The sequence below is a fragment of the Geotrypetes seraphini genome, chromosome 4 (genome assembly GCF_902459505.1).
Source record: "Geotrypetes seraphini chromosome 4, aGeoSer1.1, whole genome shotgun sequence".
In the NCBI taxonomy this organism is placed as follows: Eukaryota; Metazoa; Chordata; class Amphibia; order Gymnophiona; family Dermophiidae; genus Geotrypetes; species Geotrypetes seraphini.
In genome coordinates this window covers 279835888-279858828 of record NC_047087.1, presented here as the reverse complement: position 1 = coordinate 279858828, position 22941 = coordinate 279835888, and the positions used below count along the sequence as shown (strand labels likewise).

The 22941-nt window shown below is 41.3% G+C and overlaps 1 long non-coding RNA gene across 2 annotated transcripts in view; it reads left to right on the top strand.

The window, feature by feature from the left end:
- Nucleotides 1-22728, top strand: part of LOC117360076 — a 41074-nt gene extending 18346 nt beyond the window's left edge. Inside the window, exons 2-5 of one of the 2 annotated variants that reach the window (XR_004539354.1) lie at nt 4527-4745; nt 6875-6961; nt 12145-12344; nt 22213-22728. This is a non-coding gene — a long non-coding RNA (uncharacterized LOC117360076). The remainder of the gene's footprint in view (nt 1-4526; nt 4746-6874; nt 6962-12144; nt 12345-22212) is intronic. The other variant, XR_004539355.1, reaches the window with a different exon arrangement.
- The last annotated feature ends 213 nt before the right edge of the window (nt 22729-22941 follow it).

Below are 22941 nucleotides of genomic sequence, written 5' to 3'. Positions count from 1 at the left end.
ATTATGTCTGAATTGTCATGACATCAGAAGTACATATGGAGTAGTTGCAGGTGATGCTTGGGACAGTTCTGATTGTGTTAGTTCGGTTTTATGTGTTTTTTGAATAGAAGGGTTTTTATTTCTTTTTGAAGGTTTTGCAGTCTGTGGTCGATGTCAATTGGTTGTAGAGTTGGGGGTCGAGTGTTGCAGCTCGAATGGCTAGGAGGTTGTCGAACAGTTTTTTTTCTTTTGACGTTTTTGGTTGGAGGGTGTGTGAATGGTGCGTGAGTTCTCCTATGTCTGTTTGAAGTGGATTGAATTATTTAGCTGAAGAAATTAGTTACCCCCTCATCCCACACACATTAATTCTCTTCCATTTTTGTTCCCATTATAAAAAACACTGATAAGTTCCCAGAAAAAAAATACATTAAAATAAGAAGTGAAAACAAAGGCCCCTACAGATGAGAACATAACATAAGAATAGCCTAACTGGGTCAGACCAATGGTCCATCATGCCCAGTAGCCCATTCTCATGGTAGCCAATCCAGGACACTAATACCTGGTCAAAACCCAAAGAGTAGCAACATTCCATGCTACCGATCCAGGGCAAGCAGACACTTCCCCCATGTCTTAATAACAGATTATGGACTTTTCCTCCAGGAATTTGTCCAAATCTTTCTTAAAACCAGCTACACTATCTGCTTTTACCATAACTTCTGGCCACTTCATTTTTAAGTTTAGATCTTTCCTTTCAAACAGAGACCTTGCTAGATGTCAAATACAGCACAAGGTAACTTCACATGGACTTAGCTGTGCAGGAAATGTGAATCTCCTCATACACCCACCATATAGTGCAAAAATGTGCAAAGGTCTGTTTTTTTCTTTCGATCACTACATAGCCTAATGCCACACAAGCAGCGCTGTTACAAACATATTCTGTAGGTCAATGCTAAGGATAACAAAGTTTCCTTCCTTGGACCAGAAGGAGATAAACCACTGGAAGAGATCCCAAAACAACACCCAAAGACCCACTCAGTGTGTGAACCAGTTGAGTGGAGTGGACTAACTGGGGGGTGGAAATGGGCCCGGAGTTTGCTCAGCAGAATTTCCCAAACCACCTCTTCCTCTCGACACATTGACACGCTGCCACCATCACCACTAGGAACACCTCACTGGGTAGGCCAGCTATGCTATTAACTTTATAAAACACATTATTATATTTTCTTATAAAGCACATATTTTAACTGAACTCTCTGACATCCTCAGCCTTTCCATTCACAAAAATAGAAGGAAGAAAAGTTCCCATTTCCTGCTGTCTCATGTCCCCGGCCTATACAATATTTTTTTTCTGCAGACCCTTCAAAAGTCTGACCAAATCCTCGTTTCACTTGCATTATAAAGTACTGAGGATGCCATCTCTCCCCAATCCCAGGTCCTAAAGTCTAAGACAGTAGCGCAAACTAATGCTGCCAGATACAGGGAAAAATTTTTTGATTCGATTCAGCCCTATTGAATTGGTTTTTCAATTCAATTTTCCTGCCCAGTTGGGTGATTTTTTTCAAAACTCCTGGTGGGTTTTATAGCTTTTTCACCCCCTTTGGCTTCTCCTAACCACACTGGCGCTGTGGTGTAAATAAAATAAAGAAACAAAAAGGACTTTTCCTCTCTCTGTTAAATCCTAGCTCACGTTTGCAGTCCAACACCAGCTCTGGCAGGATACACATTTCAAATCTGACATATTATAATCACAAAACAGAAAATAAAATTAATTTTTCTACCTTTTGTTGTCTGGTTATATTTCAAATCTTGTTGGTCCAAAGCTCTGGTTTTCTTCTGATAACTTGCTTGCTAGGGTCTCCTTCTTTCTGCATGCTAACCATCCATCTGCCAACTCTGTCCTCCCTTTCCATTTCCCTTCCCTTCCCAGGAAGTCTGGTATCTTTCCTTTTTTTCATCTCCCTCCACAGATCCACCTTTTCTTAAATACCCTTTCATCCACCATCTCTCCCTTTCTTTTCCTAATTACCCTCCTATCCAATTTCTCTATCCCTCCTCCACACCATCCCTTGTGTCCAATTTCTCTCCCTTTCTGTTCCTTCCCTCCCTAAATCCCATGGTCCATCATTTCTCTCCCTCTCCTCTATTTTCAGACCCATTATTTCTTCCCCCCCCCCCCAAAGTTTGGCATATGCACGTCTCTTTGAACACCCCCTTCCCTCCGTGTACTTCTAAATCATGGTCCCCCCCAAAGGCCTGTCCCCTCTTAAAGGTCTGCCTGTCCCCCCTTGAAGGCCTGTCCCATCCCCTTGTAGGCCTGTCCCCCCCTTGAAGGCCTGCCTGCCTGCACCCCCCTGAAGGCCTGTCCCACCCCCTTGTAGCTTCTCCCCCCCCCTTGAAGGCCTGCCTGCCTGCCTTTCCCCCCCTTGAAGGCCTGCACTCCCTTGAAGGCCTGCACTCCCTTGAAGGTCTGCATCCCCCCGAAGGCCTGTCCCCCCTTGAAGGCCTGTCCCCCCTTGAAGGCCTGTCCCCCCCTTGTAGGCCTGTCCCCCCTTGAAGGCCTGCCTGCCTGCCTTTCCCCCCCTTGAAGGCCTGCACCCCCCCCTTGTAGGCCTGTCCCCCCCTTGAAGGCCTGCCTGCCTTCCCCCCTTTGAAGGCCTGTCCCCCCCTTTGAAGGCCTGCACCCCCCCTGAAGGCCTGCCTGCACCCCTTGAAGGTCTGCACCCCCCCCCCCCGAAGGCCTGTCCCCCCTTGAAGGCCTGCCTGCCTGCCTGTCACCCCCTCCCCCTTGAAAGCCTGCCTGCCTGCCCGCCCGCCCCACCCTGAAGGCCTGATGCCCCGACCCACCCCGAAGGACCGCTCGCCCCCCTGGCCTCCCCGCACCACCTATGAAGCAGCCGCAGCAGGATCGCGAAGTCAGCGTCAGCGATCCCTGCGCTGCTTCCTGCGCCACAGTCCCGCCCCTCCTCTGACATCAGAGGAGGGGCGGGATCGTGGCGCAGGAAGCAGCACCTAAGCAGCGCAGGGTTCGCTGACGCTGACTTCGCGATCCTGCTGCGGGCTGCTTCACAGGTGGTGCAGGAAGGTCAGTGGGGCGAGCGGTCCTTCAGGGGTGGGGGGGGACTGAACGGCAAGGCCGGGAGCACCCCCTTAGGGCTGGCACCCGGGGCGCACCGCCTCCCCCTTGGTACGCCACTGGTGTCATGTACAGATTTTAATTACCTGTCTCATTGCTACCATTACTCTTTTTTTCCCCCATTGGGGGATGTGCAACAGTGAAGAGAGGAAATCTTATATGTTTGAATGGGTTGCATACGAAGGGGTTGCATACGAAGGGGTTTCGTCAGCCGTAAGGAGGAAGTCATTATGCCATTATATAGATCCATGGTGAGGCCCCACCTGGAATACTGTGTGCAATTTTGGAGGCCACATTATCGCAAGGATGTGCTGAGACTGGAGTCGGTGCAGAGAATGGCCACCCGGATGGTCTCGGGACTCAAGGATCTTCCATATGAAGAACGGCTTGACAAATTGCAGCTATACTCGCTCGAGGAGCGCAGAGAGAGGGGAGACATGATCGAGACGTTCAAGTATCTTACGGGCCGCATCGAGGCGGAGGAAGATATCTTCTTTTTCAAGGGTCCCACGACAACAAGAGGGCATCCGTGGAAACTCAGGGGAGGGAAACTGCGAGGAGACACCAGGAAGTTCTTTTTCACTGAAAGAGTGGTTGATCGCTGGAACAGTCTTCCACTACAGGTGATTGAGGCCAGCAGCGTGCCCGATTTTAAGGCCAAATGGGATAGACACGTGGGATCTATTCACAGAGAAAGATAGGGGAGGGTCATTAGGGTGGGCAGACTGGATGGGCCGTGGCCCTTATCTGCCGTCTATTTCTATGTTTCTATGTTTCTATTGGATATGTGAATGAATACAGATTCTTCATTTCTCTAGAAGAAATTGTGTTATAATTTTTGTTGGCACACTGGAGAGTGGAGAATCTTTTGTACTTAGTTTTTAGATCCATTGGTCCCTAAAGGATTTAGACATGAAGTCCGTCCGTCCGTCCCCCCCCTTCCCCTCATACCCTCTGCCTCTGATTTTAACCACATCTGGTGCTCCACATCACACTGAAGACACAGGAAAGAGGCTTATAGCTGTATTAGAAATGGCATAATTAACCTGTCGGGGATTATACCCACAAATCTTTTCAGCCCCCAATTCTAGGCCACGGAATGTATACTTGTTTCACTGCTCTCTGGAAAGGAAGGAAAAGATAATTAACATCTAACTAAGAGTCTCTTTGGAGCAGGGACTGTCTTTGTGACTCTGTACAGCGCTGCGTACATCCGGTAGAAATAATTAATAATAATACTAGTAGTATACACAGAAAAGTGCCCCCCCCCCCCCCCCCCCTGAAGTCAGCCACTTGAAAATACCAGACTCTAAGCCCCAGTAAGAGACGAAGTGAGGTGCAGCATCTTTGTAGCCTTTAGGTCGAAAGATATAGGCTTTAAAAACCTGTATAAAATTAAATTATATTCTTCCAGGTACAAAATAATGTGTCTTGGGCAGGATTAATTTTTTGGTGGGCCCCCTGGCCCTGCCCCACCATGACAAAAGCATCAGAAGAAAGCTTCCAGAGCAATCACAGGCGGCATGTAGGAACCACTGCCCATGACCTTGTGAAGACTGAGTTTGGGTGCACTGAATAATGAAGAATCAGGAGGAGGCAGTACTTGGACAGCTGGAGCCAGGCCCGGAAACAGGTACGCTGACATCAGAGCAGGCAGCGCACTAGGCCCCTTTGAACTCTTCGGGCCCAAGGCATGTGCCTACTTGGCCCACCCTTTCATCCAACCCTGGCCTTAGGGCTCCCTTTACTTCATGGCACACATGAGTAGGGACATCCTAGGGCATTGTAGTATCCAGGGTAGGGAAGAGGGGGCCGAGATCTGAGAGATACCCCCTCCAAAGACAGATGTGAAGAAGGGGAGGGAGTCTGCTGATCGTGCAGTCATAAGGCTGTACAAGAGCGGTGCTTTACTTCACCACTTTAATGATAGCAGTGGCAGCTTCATGGATCCCCTGGGCTTAAGAAGGCAGCTCTGGATGCAATTGCATGGTACCTTCCCTCACCTCAAGATGCCACTTATCATGCCTGCCTATTCCAAAGATGAGTTTTCTATCCTGCAACAAGCCTATCGGGTCTCCTCCCCCAGTGAGTGGCAAATAACTCTGGGATCAGATGACATAGAAAAAGGAGCATGAACAGTGAAAGAGGTAGTTGACCCACCGATGACCAAAAGGCTAAAAGGGTTATCAAATATAAACCCCCACAGATAAGCTGAATGATTTCTTCATGTTAATTGTTGCCAGAGAGCATGTTTGTGTGCTCCCCAAATTAAAGACCTTCCTTAAGGATGATGCCTCAAAGTGCTGAAAGACATCACTGTGGAGCGGGAAAAAAGTGATAAGCGTTATAGACAGGTTGAAAATTGACAAGTCCCTAAACCAGATGGAATCCATCCAGTGCTCTGAAAGAACTAAAACCAGAAATTGTAATTTGCAGTAACAGCTGTTGTGCCAGAGGACTTGGAAGATGGCCAATGTGATTCCAATTTTTATTAATTTATTTAAAATATCTTTATACCAACAATCATGAATTTCTTGACAGTTCATAATGCAGATACACATAAAGTTAAATCTGTCAAATGAACAATATTTAATATAGCAATGTACAATGCATTCACGCCCCCTCTCAAGATTCCAAGTTCAAGGGTGGTTTGAAAAGCTTGCTAAAAAATCAAGTTAAACAACATAGTCTCCATTAGCACTAAAATAACATTCGTGCTCTCCAATGACCATAATTTGGTCCCACAGACCCTATCCATGTAGAAAGAATTGTTTTCAACCTCTATAAAATCACCCTTTTCAAAAAAAAAATCTCCCATTAGCCTCAACCTTCAAGTATGTATAGAGGGTTATTATGTGAGGTACTTGACTGGGGATTTAATAGTTAGTTTAGTATAACCCAGCATAAATTTATTTATGAGGGTGGTTTGAAAAGTTTGGTAAAAAAGCAAGTTAAACAACATAGTCTCCATCGAGGGTTGTACACATAGTTCGGCGAGTTTCCAGGTTTTTCATATTATAGGAAAAAAAGCTTAAGAAAAAAGTTGAGACTCGATGGAGACTACGTTGTTTAACTTGCTTTTTTACCAAACTTTTCAAACCACCCTCATAAAATAAATTTATGCTGGGTTATACTAAACTAACTATTAAATCCCCAGTCAAGTACCTCACATAATAACCCTCTATACATACTTGAAGGTTGAGGCTAATGGGAGATTTTTTTTTTGAAAAGGGTGATTTTATCGAGGTTGAAAGCAATTCTTTCTACATGGATAGGGTCTGTGGGACCAAATTATGGTCATTGGAGAGCACGAATGTTATTTTAGTGCTAATGGAGGCTATGTCTGTTTCTGACTGGGATACGAAGAAAGGTAGGATTTTGCTTGATATTTGGAAGACATTTTTAGAAACATTGACTCCAGCTGCTCGCAGTCGTGTTCTTTTAGGAAAGCCTTAATTTGGTAATTTTTTTTATTATTATTATTATGCAGTTCTGGAAGGGGATAGAGATAGATATATTTATTTACTTATTTCTGTATTTATTTTTCAATTATTATATTTACATATTTATTACTTTGGAAATTGGGTGTGTAGGGATGGGACATGGGATGGTAGGATAGAGATTGGTAGTTGAAATTGCAATTGTTTAAATCTGATCTTTGATGTTTGTATAAATGATTTTCTTTTATTTCTGCTTTTTATTGTATTTCCTTATATTCAATAAAAATAATTATAAATTAATTTCTACCTTTGCTGGCTGCAGACCTCACAGATCTTAACCCTATGCCCGGGTCCGCAGAGATACTCGTTTTAACTCCCTCAGACTTCACAGATCCTGCTCACCCCCAAGGTAAGCAGATTTTTAAGGGCGTGCAGTTAAGATCCATGAGGTCCGCGAGGTCCTTGTTTTACCCAGTCCCCTCTTATGCTGCTTAGTAAAAGGAGTCCTTGGTTTTTAATTCTTTTTAAAAGACCTTTAGATCCTGTTCTGTTTTAAATTTTGATTAGGAGAGAATTTCAGCATTGTGAGCTGGCCATTTGGCTTGATTAATACAGTTTTATTTTCAATGACAGCACGAATCCTTTATGAGAGATAAGACTGGAATGTTTCCTGATGTTCTAAGGCTCAAGGGAGGGCTGAGAAATTATAGACATGCAAACTTGACATCAATACAGGATAATAGAGAGTGAATAAAATGATATCATTTTATACATAGAAACATTAGAAAACAATGGCAGATATATGGGGCATAGAGAAGAATTTCTCCAAGGGGGAGTATAGTAATTTTTTGCATTACACAACAGAACTTTCTATGGAATAGATAGTAATAGGGAGGGTGACACTAATGAGACTCGTAATGTGGAACAGAATATTTTAGAATGCTTGAATGACAGAGATTAGCAGCAATAGCAGACATTTCTGGTCTCCCCCCCCCCCCCATCATATGGCCATATGGCCCATCAAGACTGTCTATCCATTTGGGGGAAGCCTCCATCGAGAGCTATACACTTAAGGCTCCTTTTACTAAGGTGCGCTATGCTTTTTAGCACGCACTAAATATTAGTGCGCGCTAAATGCCAACGCATGCATGTTAGTCTGTGGACGCATTAGCGCACATTAAACGCGCGCTAAAATGCGTAGCGCACCTTAGTAAAACAGGGGGTAAGTCTAGTGATTTTCCGCTTTTTTTTCATTCCATCAGAAAAATATGGAACAAAAAAATTGGAAAATTGCTGGACTAAGTGTACAGCCCTCGATGGCAACCGCCCTAACTTTGTTGGTTGGGCTGAGAACTTTTCAGCAGCCTCTCGTATTCCTTCCTTAGATATTGTTTGTGCTTGTTGTGTATGAGGGTGGGTTGAAGAGTTTTGGTAATAAAGCAAGTTAAACAACGTAGTCTCCATTGAAGACTATACACGTTAGTCCAGCGAGTTCCCAGTTTTTTTTATATCTTAGGAAAAATAGCTTATGAAAAAAATGGAAACTCGCTGGACTAAGGGCTAGATTCACTAAGCCCACCGATCGACTTCTGACCATTTAGTGACCCCTTTATGACCCACTTTCCCTCTGTCCCGATCATCCTCTGATCCGCGCATGCAAATGAGGGGGAACGGCATTGAAATATAGGCAGGAAGCGATTCACTAATATAAAAAAACAACACCAACTCTCTGGAAGAGAGCTCAAAGGCATCATATGTGGCTTGCAGCATGAAGAGTTGAAGTTGAGACAGAGTCCGAATAATTTGTTTGAAGGCACTGTTCCTCTAGAGCCGGGTAGAACTTAAGCATCAATTTGAGGAAATGATTAAAATAAGCAGTGAAAGTGTAGTTGTAATTGAGAATTCTGTTAGCCATCATGGAATTCTGGTATAATCTACAGCCAAACTTGTCCATGCCTAGAGGGACCGCAGCGTAAAGCTTAGATGGTTGAGCTTTCTTTAAAGAAGATTCCACAACCAAGGACTGGTGGGACAATTGAGATTTCTCAAAGCCTTTGCAAGGTACTGTGCGATACCTGGATTCCAGCTTGGATGGAATGGCTGTAATGGAATAAGGAGTTTCCATATTCCTGAAGAAAGTTTGCTTCAATACTGGAGTCATAGGAAGCCTCAAGGTCTCCTTGGGTGGATGTGGTAACTCCATGTTGGCCAAGTATTCAGGAGTGTACTTGGAATCAGAGTGGAGATCCAGCTGAAGAGCTTCCCCATGTCAAAGACAAACCTGGCAAAAGAGGCAGACTTTGAGGTCGAGGCACTTTCAGGAGAAGGAGTGCAAGACTTAGGAGCCACTGAATAAGAAGGAGAAGCCTCTCTGGAATACTGAGAAGGAGGCTCGGACTCCAGGCGCACCGTGATTGAAGAAGCTCCACTACCCGCAATAGGAGGAGTTAGAGAGTGCTTGCGCTTCAAGAACCTCGATGGTGAAGTTCCTGGGGTTCGAGGAACAGAGTGAGTCAAGGCAGGGGAAGAAGGCTCCCTTGGAGGCGGTCTCGATGGAGGCGTCTTCTACCTCGATGGACTGCGAGGAGAAGCAGCCGGTGTAATAGCTTTGCGAGACTTATGTTTAGATTTAGTAGAAGTCTCGGTAGCCTTTGATAAGACTCAGTATCTGGAGGAGGAGAGGGTTTCTGGTGTAGAAAAGGCTCCTGACTGAGCTTGGAAGCGAGATGCTTCAATCGAGGTTGAGGAGACTGTGTCCAAGGGATAGGCGAAGAGTCACTGGATGAGAAACGGCGAGACTTCCGAGGCTTGCCTCAAGGTGCTTCAACAGGGGTCTCAGACTGCCGCTCAGGCTGGCTCGCAGGAAGCGGAGTCGAGGCCGGGAGAAGTTGAGCCAAGACTGAGGAAATCTGAGTGGTCAGAATGGCTTTTAACATGTCCTCGAACATGGGCACCGAGACAAAGGGATCAAGCCTCGAAGGTGCAGCAGTGCACGCCAAGGAGGCATGCTTAGCTGGAGGTCTAGAAGAGACTGGCAGGACCTCAGATATGGCCTGGGATGCCTGGGACTCTGGAGGCTTCTTAGGAATAGTACCAAGGAGAGACAGGAGACTTACCCATCGAGGAAGACTTCAGAGGAACTGCCAGCGAGGCCTTCGAGACTGAAGGTGTCGAGGTTGAGGCCTTGGTGGAGGCAGATGCTGGCTTCGAGGTCAAGGTCTTGGAGATCGAGGCCATCCCCGAAGTCGAGGTCGAGACCTTCTCAGCTGTCTGAGCCATAGTGCCAAAAATTTGAAGAAGCTTGGCATGGCGTCTGCAAAGGGCTCGAGGTTGAAGGGTAGCACAGCGCGAACAAGTGTCGGGGTAATGTTCAGGACCCAGGAAAGTAATACACCGACTATGAGGATCAGTAATTGAAATGGTCTTGCTGCACTGGCTACACTTTTTAAACTCGGTAAGAGGCCGAGACATAGGAAAAAATAAGGGCCAGCTTAACGAATGAGGTGAGCGGCCAGGCCTAGGCCAAAGGGCCGCTGACTGGAAGAAAAACAACAAAAAAAGTTTTTCTCTCTCTTTTTCTTGTTAAAAAAAAAAAGAGTGAAAACGCGAGCACAGCGACTAATAAAATAAAAAAGCCGCGGTGAGAGAAGGCAACAAAGGTTGCAGAACTGAAGTGAAGAGGACTTCTCGGCTCCGGAAAACATTGAACTGATGTACCTCAAAGGAGACGCGCGCCCTCACTCGGGGGGGGGGAGGCACTCGCGCATACGTAGTGCAGCACTCGTAAGCTCTTACAAAGATCTTCAAGCAAGTCTGCTTGCGAGGCTGTTCACTGCTGGGTTCCATCAGTGAGACATCCACTGTTGAGAATATGCTGCCTGCTTGTCCTGGGATAAAAAATGTTACTTACATACAAATCACAGATGCAATGAGGACTAAAAAGCATTTATGTTATCTAACTAATATACGTATGAAGTAATTTTATTAAAATATAACTATAAATACTCCCATTTAGACCAGGGACTAGATTAATTTTGATTATAAGAGACCATTAAAATTACATTTATATATTATACTCAATAATACCAGTTGGATAGTATCTATTAATTAGGGTAAAAAGAAATATTTGCTATCGGTGCCCAAATTTTATTAGATTTAAAGCTTTTATTAGTAAGGGAATTGGTGATATAGTACTTATGATTTTCCAAACTGATTTCCAAAATGGTTGAACAATTGGGCAATCATAAATCATATGTTTCAGGTCACCTAAGTTATTCTTACAGTGCCAACATTTGTTAGAATCTAATAGATGAGATCTATGTAATTTATTAGGGGTCCAATATGCTTTATTGAATAGAAAGTATGATTGCATCTCTTCTTTCATGCACAAAAGTACTTCACCTCTTATTCTGCACTTCTTCCTTGGGTTTTTGAAACCAGATGTATAATCCTGAATTTTTTTTAGCATTAAATCTTAGCTGTCAAATTCTGGACCAATGCTCAAGTTTCACTAGATTCCCCTCTCCATGTTAACTACACGATCAGGGATACCTACCCTATTGTATATTTTGGTATCATCCACAATGAGGCAAGCCTTACCAGACAGCCCTTCCACGATATCATTCACAAAAATGTTAAAAAGAATTGTACCAAGACCTAATCATATGGCACACAACTGGTAACATCTCTTTTCTCAGCAAGAACATTCACCACTGCCCTTTCTTACCTTCCATTCAACCAGTTCCTCATCCAGTTAGTCACTTTAGGATCTATACTGAAAGCACTCAGTTTATTTATAAGTCACCTTTGTGAAAGCATGTCAAAAGCTTTTCTAAGTACACCTCATCTACTATTCTCTCTTAATCTAACTCTCTGGTCACCCAGTCAAAGAAATTAATCAGGTTCATCTGACAAGACCTACCATCTAATAAAGCCATGCTGCCTTGTGTCCATTGGATTCCAGAAATCTCACTGTTTTCTTTTTAGAAGCATTTCCATTAATTTACTCACCACAGAGGTCAAATTCACTGGTGTGTAGTTCCCAAAGGTACTTCCATTTTTTTGGAGAGGAACCACATCTGCCCCTCTCCAGTCCTCTAGAGAGGCACTGAAAAAGTCAGACAGCAGAACTGCCAAACTTCTTTAAGTTCTTTAGTACCCTCGGATGTATCCCAACCGGCCCCAGTACAGATTCCTGTGGTACTCCACACAACTTCCTGCTTTGAGAGATTTGGCCATTTAATGTGGACCCCCTGGTGGTGGAACAGTGCAATTACTATTAAATACAAATATGAATTTAGTGGAAGTGTTACAGTACCTGCATCTGGAAGGGTTCCCAAATAACGCCACACAATCAAGGGATTCAACAAGAAAAGACTTACAAAATTTATTAAATAGAAATAATTGCAAAGCACTAGGTAAGCTCTTCAGGTAGGTACCAAATTGTATGGCTAGATGGTATTTAGCAGGTGGTAAATTTACAAAGGTAACAGGAAGTTAGTTACCACTTAGTTGGTAGAAGTTCAGGTTAATGCTATAAAATCAAACTTGTTTACATGTTTACAAACTTAATTATTTCTTCATTCCCCTCAGTGCTTTGACTACTGGAACTCAATTCTGTGCAACCATCAACTTTAACATCTATAGCATCAGATAAGTACACCATTATTCTTCTTCACTTATACAGTCTAGATTGTTGCATTAAGACTAATTCTTTGTCCTCAATTTTTTTTCTCTTCTCTGACAGGTGGCAACAGGTTCACATTCAGGTATCATACAATGAACGTCTACAGGTAACTTGAGTACGCTGATCTGAATATGTTGTATTGGAATGAATCTGGCCTAGTACCCAAAATATGTGTGCATACGGTGTTACTGGTCTAGGAAAGTCTCTGGAAATGTTTCAGCTGTCACACATTCGGTACCATGAACTCTTTGGGGTCCAAGTTAGAGAATGACAAGATGACAAAATTCATTGCCGTTCCCGTCCTCACGGATAAACCATTTCTATGTCATTCTTTAAGGAGAGATGGAAAAATCGGAGTATGAATGAGCACAACCTCTGACCTCAAGCTTTGCATTGAAGAATGCTAGTGTAGAAGGATAGAGGTTGAGATAGACATTAAAGAATGGCACAGGATTGTTTACCGCAGTTATCTACAGATATGGGAAAGGTGATAAATTTTAGCACCATGTCATTCTCTAGTCCAAATCTCTGCAGGCAGGCAGGTAGGATCAGCTCACCAGCTCAGGAACTCCAGGGTACCTACTGACCTAACTTAAACAAATCAATAAAGCAAAACCCTAACTCTTGGTCCTCAGTCAGTGAAGGGAGTTTCTGGCAAAGGGATAGTATAGACCAGTGGCCTTCATTGCAAGGCCTGGAGCCAATGGCCACCCGCAGAGACCTGGGTTGCCCATGCAGCTGTCTGGGGTTGCATTCCTCTCCCCCAAAGGATCTAATGCATCTCCTTCCCAGCAGTCGTGTTTTCACTCTTCAAATGGCTGGCAGCATGAGTGAGGTATTCACTGCCCCAACAATTGGAAACTAATGTTAGAGAGTTCAAACTACAAATTCTTCAGAATACCATACAAAATAGAACTCTCTAGTGATTCAATGCAAAGTAATACCCACAGAGGATCTCGAAACACCCCTGGAATCCAGTCAATAGAAGAAGACCAATTTCGGGGTTAGGGTATCATCATTGATCACAATTTCTGTGGGAAAATTTTAATAATTTAATTTATATTAATCTTTTTAAATGATTTTGTTAAATATTCGTGTAAACTTTAGGGGGGGAGACCGCGATAAGTTGCTCTTACAACGTGAGCAACAGTGGATCGATAGACTACAATCACTCAAACCCCAAGATCTTAATAACCAAATAGAATGGCACGCAATTTTTTTAGATAAACATCAGTACCTTTATCAGTTCTCTCTAGCTGTTTGTGTTCAGCAGTCACGCTTTTATATTAAATCTAAACAGAGACCTTAACTATTTGTAAAATCTAGCTCTTTAAAAAATTTTTTGAATTGTGAGAAGGAGTGACATCAGTGGCTGTTTCAGCTCTGATTGGTGACTCATTTCATTAACGTCCTGTTTAAAATTGGACGCCATTTTGAAATAAATTTAAGAGCTTGTTTTAAGGTAACGTTGTGATATGTAAGTGGTGCTTTTCAAGTTTCAAGTTTATTAAAATTTTTGATTAATCGCTTAATCATACTTCAAAGCGATGAACATACATAAAAAAACAATTAAAATTACAATATTAAAAAGTAATACATTATTTAGACGTAAACATTAAAATAAACTAGACTATATACAAACTTAACAAACAAGAACAAAAAGGTGAAGGATTTGAACTACAAATTATTATAGAAAAGGAGGTCAGGTAAAAACACAAGGTTGGGAATTTAAGGTGAATGGTCAAATACAACATTATTAATAAATTCAAGATTAAGAATTATTGCTCGAAAGCATCTTTGAAAAAGAATGTTTTTAAATTAGTCTTAAATTTATCAATATTATGTTCTTCTCTTAAATAAATTGGAAGAGAATTCCAGATTTGTGGGGCAGTAACAGAAAAGATAAATTGTCTTCTAGTGTTGATGATCTTGAGAGAAAGAATTGTCAGTAAATGTTGTTCGTTTGACCGCAATATTCTGTTTGAGGAGTAAGGAATCAGTGATTTAAAAATAAATGCGGGTGTTTTAAAAAGCATTGATTTAAAAGTGAGTAGGCATATTTTATAAGTTATTCTATGAGATACCGGAAGCCAATGAGCGTTCTTAAGAAGTGGTGTTACGTGATCAAATTTTTTTGTCTTTGTTATAAGTTTAATGGAAGTATTTTGTATGATTTGAAGCCGTCTAATTTCATTTTGTGCAATTCCTTTAAAAAGGGCGTTGCAGTAATCGATTTTAGAGATTACTAAGGAATGGATAAGGATATTTAGTGATTTAGAACAAAGATATTGTGAAAGGGAACGGATTTGACGAAGTCTATAGAAAGATGATTTGACGATACTACCAATATGTTCGTGAAAAGTTAATTTACTGTCGAATATAACTCCTAGGATTTTAATGGTATTAACCAATTGCAAGGGAATATTTTTTATAGTAATAGGGGCAATAAGTTTAGGAGTTTCTTTCCATGGGAAAAGTATCGTTTTTGTTTTTTCAATATTAAGGGCCAACCTATTTATATCTAACCATTGATAAATTTGTTCAAGTTTATTGTTAATTGCTATGATATCCAAAGAGTTGCTGGGATCTAAAGGGTGCAAGAGCTGAATATCATCAGCATATGCAAATACATGAAAACCTATAGATTGTCAGACGATCATTAAGGGGGCAAGAAAGATATTGAAAAGTAGGGGAGAAAGAATAGATCCTTGGGGAATACCATGAGAAGTTAATGAACTTTTAGAATTTGAATTATTAAATGCAACAGTAGATGTACGATCAGAAAAGTAAGATACAAACCAAGATAAAACTTGGTCGGTGATACCAATTGAATGTAGTCTGTCTAATAGAAGATTGTGATTTATGGTGTCAAAGGCTGCAGAGAGGTCGATAGAAATAAGTAAAACCGATTGATGATGGTCTAAAAAGTAATGTATTGAAGAAGACATACCAATCAATGAATGTTCAGTACTATGATGCTGTCTGAACCCTGTTTGGTTCGGATGAAGAACATTAGTTTTTTCAATGAATTCAGAGATTTGATTAAAAACAACCTTTTCTGTCAATTTTGCCATGAAAGGAAGATTTGCTATTGGTCTATAGTTAGAAACTTCTTCCGAACTAATCTTACAATCTTTAATAATGGGTCGAATAACAGATGTTTTCCAGAGTTTTGGCATAGTACTTTGAATTAAACTTTCGTTTATTAATTTTAAAATGAAGGGACCAAAGATTTCAAAGTATTTTTTTAGGATAAATGGAGAAATTAGGTCTGCTTTTGAACGCTTAATATTGATGGACTTTAATATGGATTCTAATTCTTTAAGACTAGGTAAGTTAAAATGGGAACATGTTGAATATGATAAATTTGTGATAGGATGATCATATTCAATTATGGGTTGCTGTTTTGTAAAAGATTTTCTAATGTTCTTAATTTTTTCAATAAAATGATCTGCAAGATTCTGAGCTGTCGGTAATGAATTGTGAGCTTGTATTTGCTGCTTTTTTGTAGTTGTTAATGAATTTAGTAATGCGTAAAGTACTGATGGATTTTTGGCTTTTAGTATTTTTCCTGAATAGAATTTTGCTTTTGTTTGATTAATTTTTAATTTATACGATTTTGAGTGTTCTTTAAATAGTTGAGTGTTTTCATGTGTTTTATTTTTCCTCCATTTGCGTTCTATAGATCTAAGTTGTTTTTTCATAAGAGCGAGGTCAGCTGTATACCATGGGTTTTGAATTCTTCGTGCTGAGATTATTTTAGTTTGCAGTGGAGCATTCTCATCTAATAATGTATTTATGGAAGAAACCCATTGTGTTAATAGGTCTTCCACATCAGTGTTTTTTGAATCGGAGAAATCAAGCTTGAATGATGAACGAATTAATTCTAGAGTGAGTCTCTGATATTTAGCGTCCGATGTTCAGAGTGAGGCGTATTCAATGAGATTATTTAATGTTTTTAAGTTTAGGTCATGATTTAAGTAAAAAGAGATAAAGAATATAATGCATGTGTGTTTTCTTTCTTTTTCTCTTGTTTTAAAGAATATCAGACAATCGTTAAATGTAAGACACTGGCATCCAATACAAGCCGTGGTGTTTCCCCTGAAGAAGCCCGTTGGCGTAAAACGGACTTGGCCTCCGTCGGGTTTAAAAGATAAAGTGCTTGTTGATAATCATTTGATCATTTGCCAGACTCAATGTCTTATGTCACGTTATGCTTGTTGCCAGCTCTTTGAAATCCTTGAATGAGAGAGAAATGAATTATTGAAACATATTAAAGTTTATCCCAGGACAAGCAGGCAGGTATTCTCACTAGTGGGTGATGTCATCCAACGGATCCCCGATGCGGACATCTCACAAGCATACTTGCTTGTAGAAACTTTTAGAAGTTTCGAGTTGCCCACACCGCGCATGCGCGATGCCTTCCCGCCCGATGCCCGTGTGTCTCCTCAGTTCTTTCTCTTCCGCGGAGCTGAGAAGTCTGTCTTCAACTCTCTGCGTGAAGTTCCTTCACTTGTGCCTTCTGTGCCCGCGGTTTTGAATTTTTTGGGGGCTCATTATCGTTGGCTCACGTTGCGTTTTCTTGTTTTTAAAAAAAAAAAATTTCTTTTGATCGTTCGACCCTAACCCCGAAATTGGTCTCCTTCTGTTGACTGGATTCCAGGGGTGTTTCGAGATCCTCTTTTCTGTGGGTATTATTTTGTATTGAATCACTAGAGAGTTCTATTTTGTATGATATTCTGAAGAATTTGTAGTTTGAACTCTCTAACATTAGTTTCCAATTGTTGGGGCAGTGAATACCTCACTCATGCTGCCAGCCATTTGAAGAGTGAAAACATGACTGCTGAGAAGGAGATGCATTAGATCCTGTGGGGGAGAGGAATACAACCCCAGACAGCCTAGGCGAAACTTATATGTTGTGAGTTAAGATGATGTAAAGACAGGTATAAGTGCCCAAAAGTTATCGAAAGTGACCAGATAATTGCAGAGACAAAGTAAAGACACCCACACACTCTTCCTGTGTTCACTGACCCCTTTTGCATCCCCACAAAGTTCAAAATAAAAACTGGAACATAAGCACCTGGCATAGGAAAGCCTAGTAGAGCTGCACAGAGGTGGCTTAAGTAGTCTAGGGGATGGGCTAGTGAACCAGAGAGGATGACCCAGGCCCATAAGCCACTCTAAATTCTACATCATGTCGACATCTGTGCATGAGCAGTGGCCCTCCAGATGAGCCCCTGAGATGCCAGTGGGGGGGTTGTCGAAAAAGAAAAGGCGTAGAGAGGAGGAGAGGTGCTGGCTGACTGCCTACAGGATGTGCCTTTTGCCATGAGAGGCACGTCCTGTAGGCAGTCAGTCAGTACTGGCACCTCTCCTCCTCCCCAGCATCTGGCGGCACACCTGGAATCTCACATGGCACACAGTTTGCAATTCACTGGTTTAGCAAATTAAGGGAAGACTATCCTTGTAGATTCTGTCCCATTAAACCATGCCTAAGTATTCTGTAATTTTCTTCTTTATAATAGGGTCTCCCATTTTGTCCAGCAATGATATATAAAGTCCATGGTCTGTAGTTTACTGGATCACCCTTAGAACTCTTTTTATAAATTGGTGTTATGTTTACCACCCTCTGATCTTTAAGCACTGATGATTTTAATGATAGGTTATACATTATTGATAGTAGATCTGTAATTTCATTTAAGTTCTTTCTGTACCCTAGTGTGTATACCATCTGGTCCAGGAGATTTGCTCTTTAGCTTATTAATTTGGTCAATTACATCATCCAGGCTCACCAAGATTTCGGTTTACAAAGCTACCAACTTCTGGCATTGGTAACTCTTACATCTTTCTCAATAAAGAATGATGCAAAGAATTCATTCAGTCTCTGCTATGACCTTGTCCTTCCCGAATGCCCATGATAATCTAGTAAATCGGTGCATTTTATTGATTTGCTGGCTGAATCATCTGTTTTTACATTTGCTGCCTAAATATATACTATACTGTACTTTCAAACACAGCTGTACTGAAATTCTGAATCCTTGATGCAGGCAGTTTGCTGAAACATGGATCATGTTAGGTTCATTCTCATTTATTTATACACTGAATAAAATTGTTGCCAGCTTGGATACCTCAGTCATCTCTGCTCCTTTTTTTTGTATTATTTGCTTCAATTCAGAGCTTTTTCCTTCTTGTCTTTGTGATCTAATAGTTCATCTTACTTCATCATAGGCCTTTTGCTTTTAATGTACCTGAAAATGTTTTTTATCAAGAATTTTTCTTTCTGTGGCAAGCTTTGCCTTCCATATCAATGCTTTACATCTAATCTAATTTGCTAGGGCTGTTTCCTTTTTCTTCAGATTAATTTCCATTTTTTAAAGATATTCTTTTAGTTTAAGTTTATATGCTTTTATAACAATGTTATTGAACAGATCCCTTCAGAATATATTATGTAGTAACAAGAATTGTTCCCTCATTTAGAAGTTCTACTAGTTTATAGTTAGTGATTTTGACCAGTAGGTGGCAGAACAGAGACTGTAGAGGAAAAGTTTCCTGTTAGAAGTGACAAATTTGTAAAGCATATATAGAAATAACTTATTCGTCATAGTACAGTATTCAAATAACTTCAGTTTAAACTTTGAGGACTTAAGCAGCTAGATTCAGATCGCAGCAAGCAATACTGAGAATTGTTTAGCTAGACTTCTTCATCAGTCCTTTCAAATTGTTTGAGATACAGTATTTTCATAAATATTACTGTTTCATAAATCTAATCTAATCTTTGGTTTAAATACCAGGTCATCTCCCAGTGGAGCTCAACTCGTTTCATATATAATTAAGGCTAGAGTACATAGTAGAAAACATAGGAGAAGGAAGAACTAATTAAAAACTAAAGTGCATAAGAAAAATAACTATAATATTATCATTTCGTTGAGGCTGTAGTTAAAACCATTTAGAAATTGCGAGAACAAAATTTTCAGGAATTTACAAAATAATTGCAGCTAGCTTAAAAGCCTAATGGAGTCAGGAAGTTCATTCCAGATCGCTACAAACTTGAAAACAAAAGATCGACTGAGCTTCCCAGCAGATTTAATTCCCTTAAAGGAAGGGAAGGCTAACTTATATCTTTGTGTGTTTCTCAAATGGAAAAGTCTAAGGGTATTCCAACATAAGGGGACAAAAGGATCAAATATTCCATAGAGAAACTTGAAGATTATGCAAGCACATTTGAACTGGATCTTAAAGCGAACTGGGAGCCAGTGAAGCATTATCAGCAAAGGGGAAACATGATCATACTTTTGTTTCCCAAAAATGAGCTTAGCTGCAGCATTCTGTATTAACTGAAGTCATTTTAGACTGCTCTGCTTAATCTAGCTGAGAAAGCACAGTGGATTGTACCAACACTGAGAAATGTTCTTGATGAAATAGTGATCTGACCTTCCTCAATATGCGCAGACTAAAAAAACACTTTATTTCTGTTCATGAAATGTTAGTGATGACAAGGCTTGTTCCCTATAATAACCACAACAATAGCGCATTAGTTTAATGTGCAAATAAACTGCTATTTTTGTGGTTATTATAGAGAACAAATCTTGAAACATGAAGCAGTTATGTAAGATGAGTTATTCATTTTCATACATATTACTCTTAAATACATACTTATTCATTTTCATACATATTACTCTTAAATATAAAAAAAAACAATTTGAAGGACAGATGAAGATTTTTCAGTATTGCTTACGGTCTGAATCTAGCTGCTGAAGTCCTCCATGTTTAAACTAAAGTTATTTGAATACTGCGAGGAATAAGTTATTTTTAAATATGTGTAGTGAATTCTCACAGAATAGAATAAATTGGCTAATACCAATTGCTTGGATAGATTTTATAAAGCAAGCAGTGGTTCAAAACTGGTGTTAGACTTTCAGGGGTCCAGAGCAGAAACTGGGGAAAAGGCCCAAAAGCCCATGTGAAGGCTTTTTTCTTCTTCAGTCTGAAGAAGGCTTGGGGCCGTCTATGGCATGGAGGCCCAGGGTAATTGCCCTGATGGCCACCTTCTGATGCCATCCCTCACCAAGTTCTGTTGTAGGAGGGAAATTTTATACCAGCTCTGGATTTCTAACAACTCCATCCAGATGCATTTATGACCTATGGCAATGGTTTTGATGTGTAGAATCTGGGATTACAAATACCACATTGCTTTGGGTTGTTAGTGTAAAATTAGAACCACTTCTCCAGGTACAGGAAAATGTGGGCTCTTCTGCAGCTGCCCTTGGGCAACAGAATAGCTGCCTGCCTATCTACTTCCTCCCCAACAAGATAGTGTGGGCTCAGTGGTGTAGTATAGTAAGGGGGGATGGGGGGGCGGTCTGCCCCAGGCACCTTCTTGGTGAGGGTGCAGATACCTATAGTACTGCCCGATTTCAGAAAAAAAAATTTTTGATTCGAATTCAGCCCATTGAATTGGTTTTTTGATTCGATTCAATTTTCCTGCCCAATTGGGTATATTTTTCAAACATCCTGGTGGGTTTGTTTTATAGCCTCTTCACCCCCTTTGCCTTCTCCTAACCACACTGGCGCTGTGGTGTAAACAAACAAAAAAGACTTTTCCTCTCTCTGTTAAATCCTAGCTCACGTTTGCGGTCTAACACCAGCTCTGGCAAGATACATGTTTCAAATCTGACATATTGTAATCACAAAACAGAAAATAAAATTGTTTTTCTACCTTTTGTTGTCTGGTCATTATTCAAATCTTGTTGGTCCCAGGCTCTGGTTGTCTTCTGATAACTTGCTTGCCAGGGTCTCCTTCTTTCTCCGTGCTAACCATCCATCTGCCATCTCTGTCCTCCCCTTCCGTTTCCCTTCCCTCCCCAGGAGGTCTGGCATCTTTCCTTTTTTTCATCTCCCTCCACAGATCCACCATTTCTTAACTACCCTTTCATCCAGCATCTCTCCCTCCTTTCCCACCACCCCAGGGTCCACCATCTCTCCCTTTCTTTTCCCAACTACTCTCCTATCCATTATCTATCCCCCCTCCACACCATCCCTTGTGTCCAACTTCTCTCCCTTTCTATTCCTTCCCTCCCTAAATCCCATTGTCCATCATTTCTCTCCCTCTCCTCTATTTTCAGACCCATTATTTCTTCCCCCCCCAAAAATAAAATCCGGCATATGCACGTCTCTTTGAACTCCCCCCTTCCCTCCCTCCCTCCGTGTACTTCTACACCTATGGACTAGGTGAGGGCCTGGCCCAGGGCATCGTTGATAAAGAGCGCCAAAATCCCAGTCCAGTCTACTTTCAGGAATAGATGCCAGACTGGAATATTGGCACTTCTTGCCAGTGCCTAACCTGGTCCAGCAGGACGGGGAGATATTGGATCATGGTGGGAGGGAGAAGAAGGAAAGATATCAGATTGGGGGGGGGGGAGGTTCAGGCCACCACCGTCCTTCGAGTCAGGGAATAAAATTCATGTTGTATAATTCCCCAATAAATCCACAAGCAGTGAAAAGGTAATTTATTCTGCCAGAGAACTAATATTGGAAGTCTCCCCAATAGCAGATATTGCTTTGACCAAATGTAGCACTAGCATCGGGATTTTATAAAGTGGGATGTAGGATTCTTTGCGATTGGTTCATGAAACAGGTTGCTCTGAACGTTTGATTTTCTTCAGCAGCTGTGACCTTCTCCAGTTTGTAACATTTCAAAGATAAAAACTTTTTTTTTAATGATATAGATTCTATTATATTTCATGTAGCTTTTCTATACAAGTTCACTTTGATTTTAAGAGACTTGATATTATTGGTTTAGATATAATTAATTTTGGTTTAGAAATATAGGTTCAGAGCTATGATTATAATCTAGATCCACCATGGAACTTTACCACTACCCAGAGTTATCATAAGTATAATCTCTATATGAATGTTCTGAGTACATTTTCTTTGTAATGGAGTTCTATTAAGCTTGTCCTTGTATCATTTCTTAGGCTGATGTTGATTGGTCAGAGAGATATCTGTTCAAGAGTATTCCAGCGATGGGTAGAAGATAGTATTCTCTTGGAAGGAACTCCATGAATAAGAACTGTTGGATGTTACATTGGAATAACAGAAGAACTTTATCATTCTACATTGCTATTGTGACTGTTTTTGTCTAATAAGTGCCAAAAAGTAAAACAAAATTTAATTGCCAGCTTGAAGGTTATACTAATAGCCTTTCCTGATGGAGGCTTCCAAAGAATCGTTCTGTGCCTCTGCCACAAGCACTACATGGGGCAGATGAGTTTTTTTTTATGGGTGCCTGAATGAGCAGAATGGTTATACTATGGTTGCTAGTGGTGTAGTGAGGGAAGCTTGCACCTAGAGTGGAGTGCACCATACAACCCCCCATGCATTCCCCCACCTCCTCCACCACCACCACACCCCTGTATCGCTTCAAATCTTCACTGCCTGCGAGTAGCATCTCTTACCTGCTGCCGGCACTGGCCTCATCCTTCCCTCTGATATTACTTCCTGGTTCCTGTGAACAGGAAGTGACATCAGAGAGAGAGATGAGGCTGGTGCAAGCAGCAGGTAAGAGATACTGCTCGCAGACAGCAAAGATTTCAAGAGGTATGGGCATGGGGAAGGAGAAAAGGAGAGATGCCAGCACTCCTTTCAAGATGGCACCCAGAGCAGCCTGCCCCTTCAACCCCCTTACTACACCAGAGGTCACTACC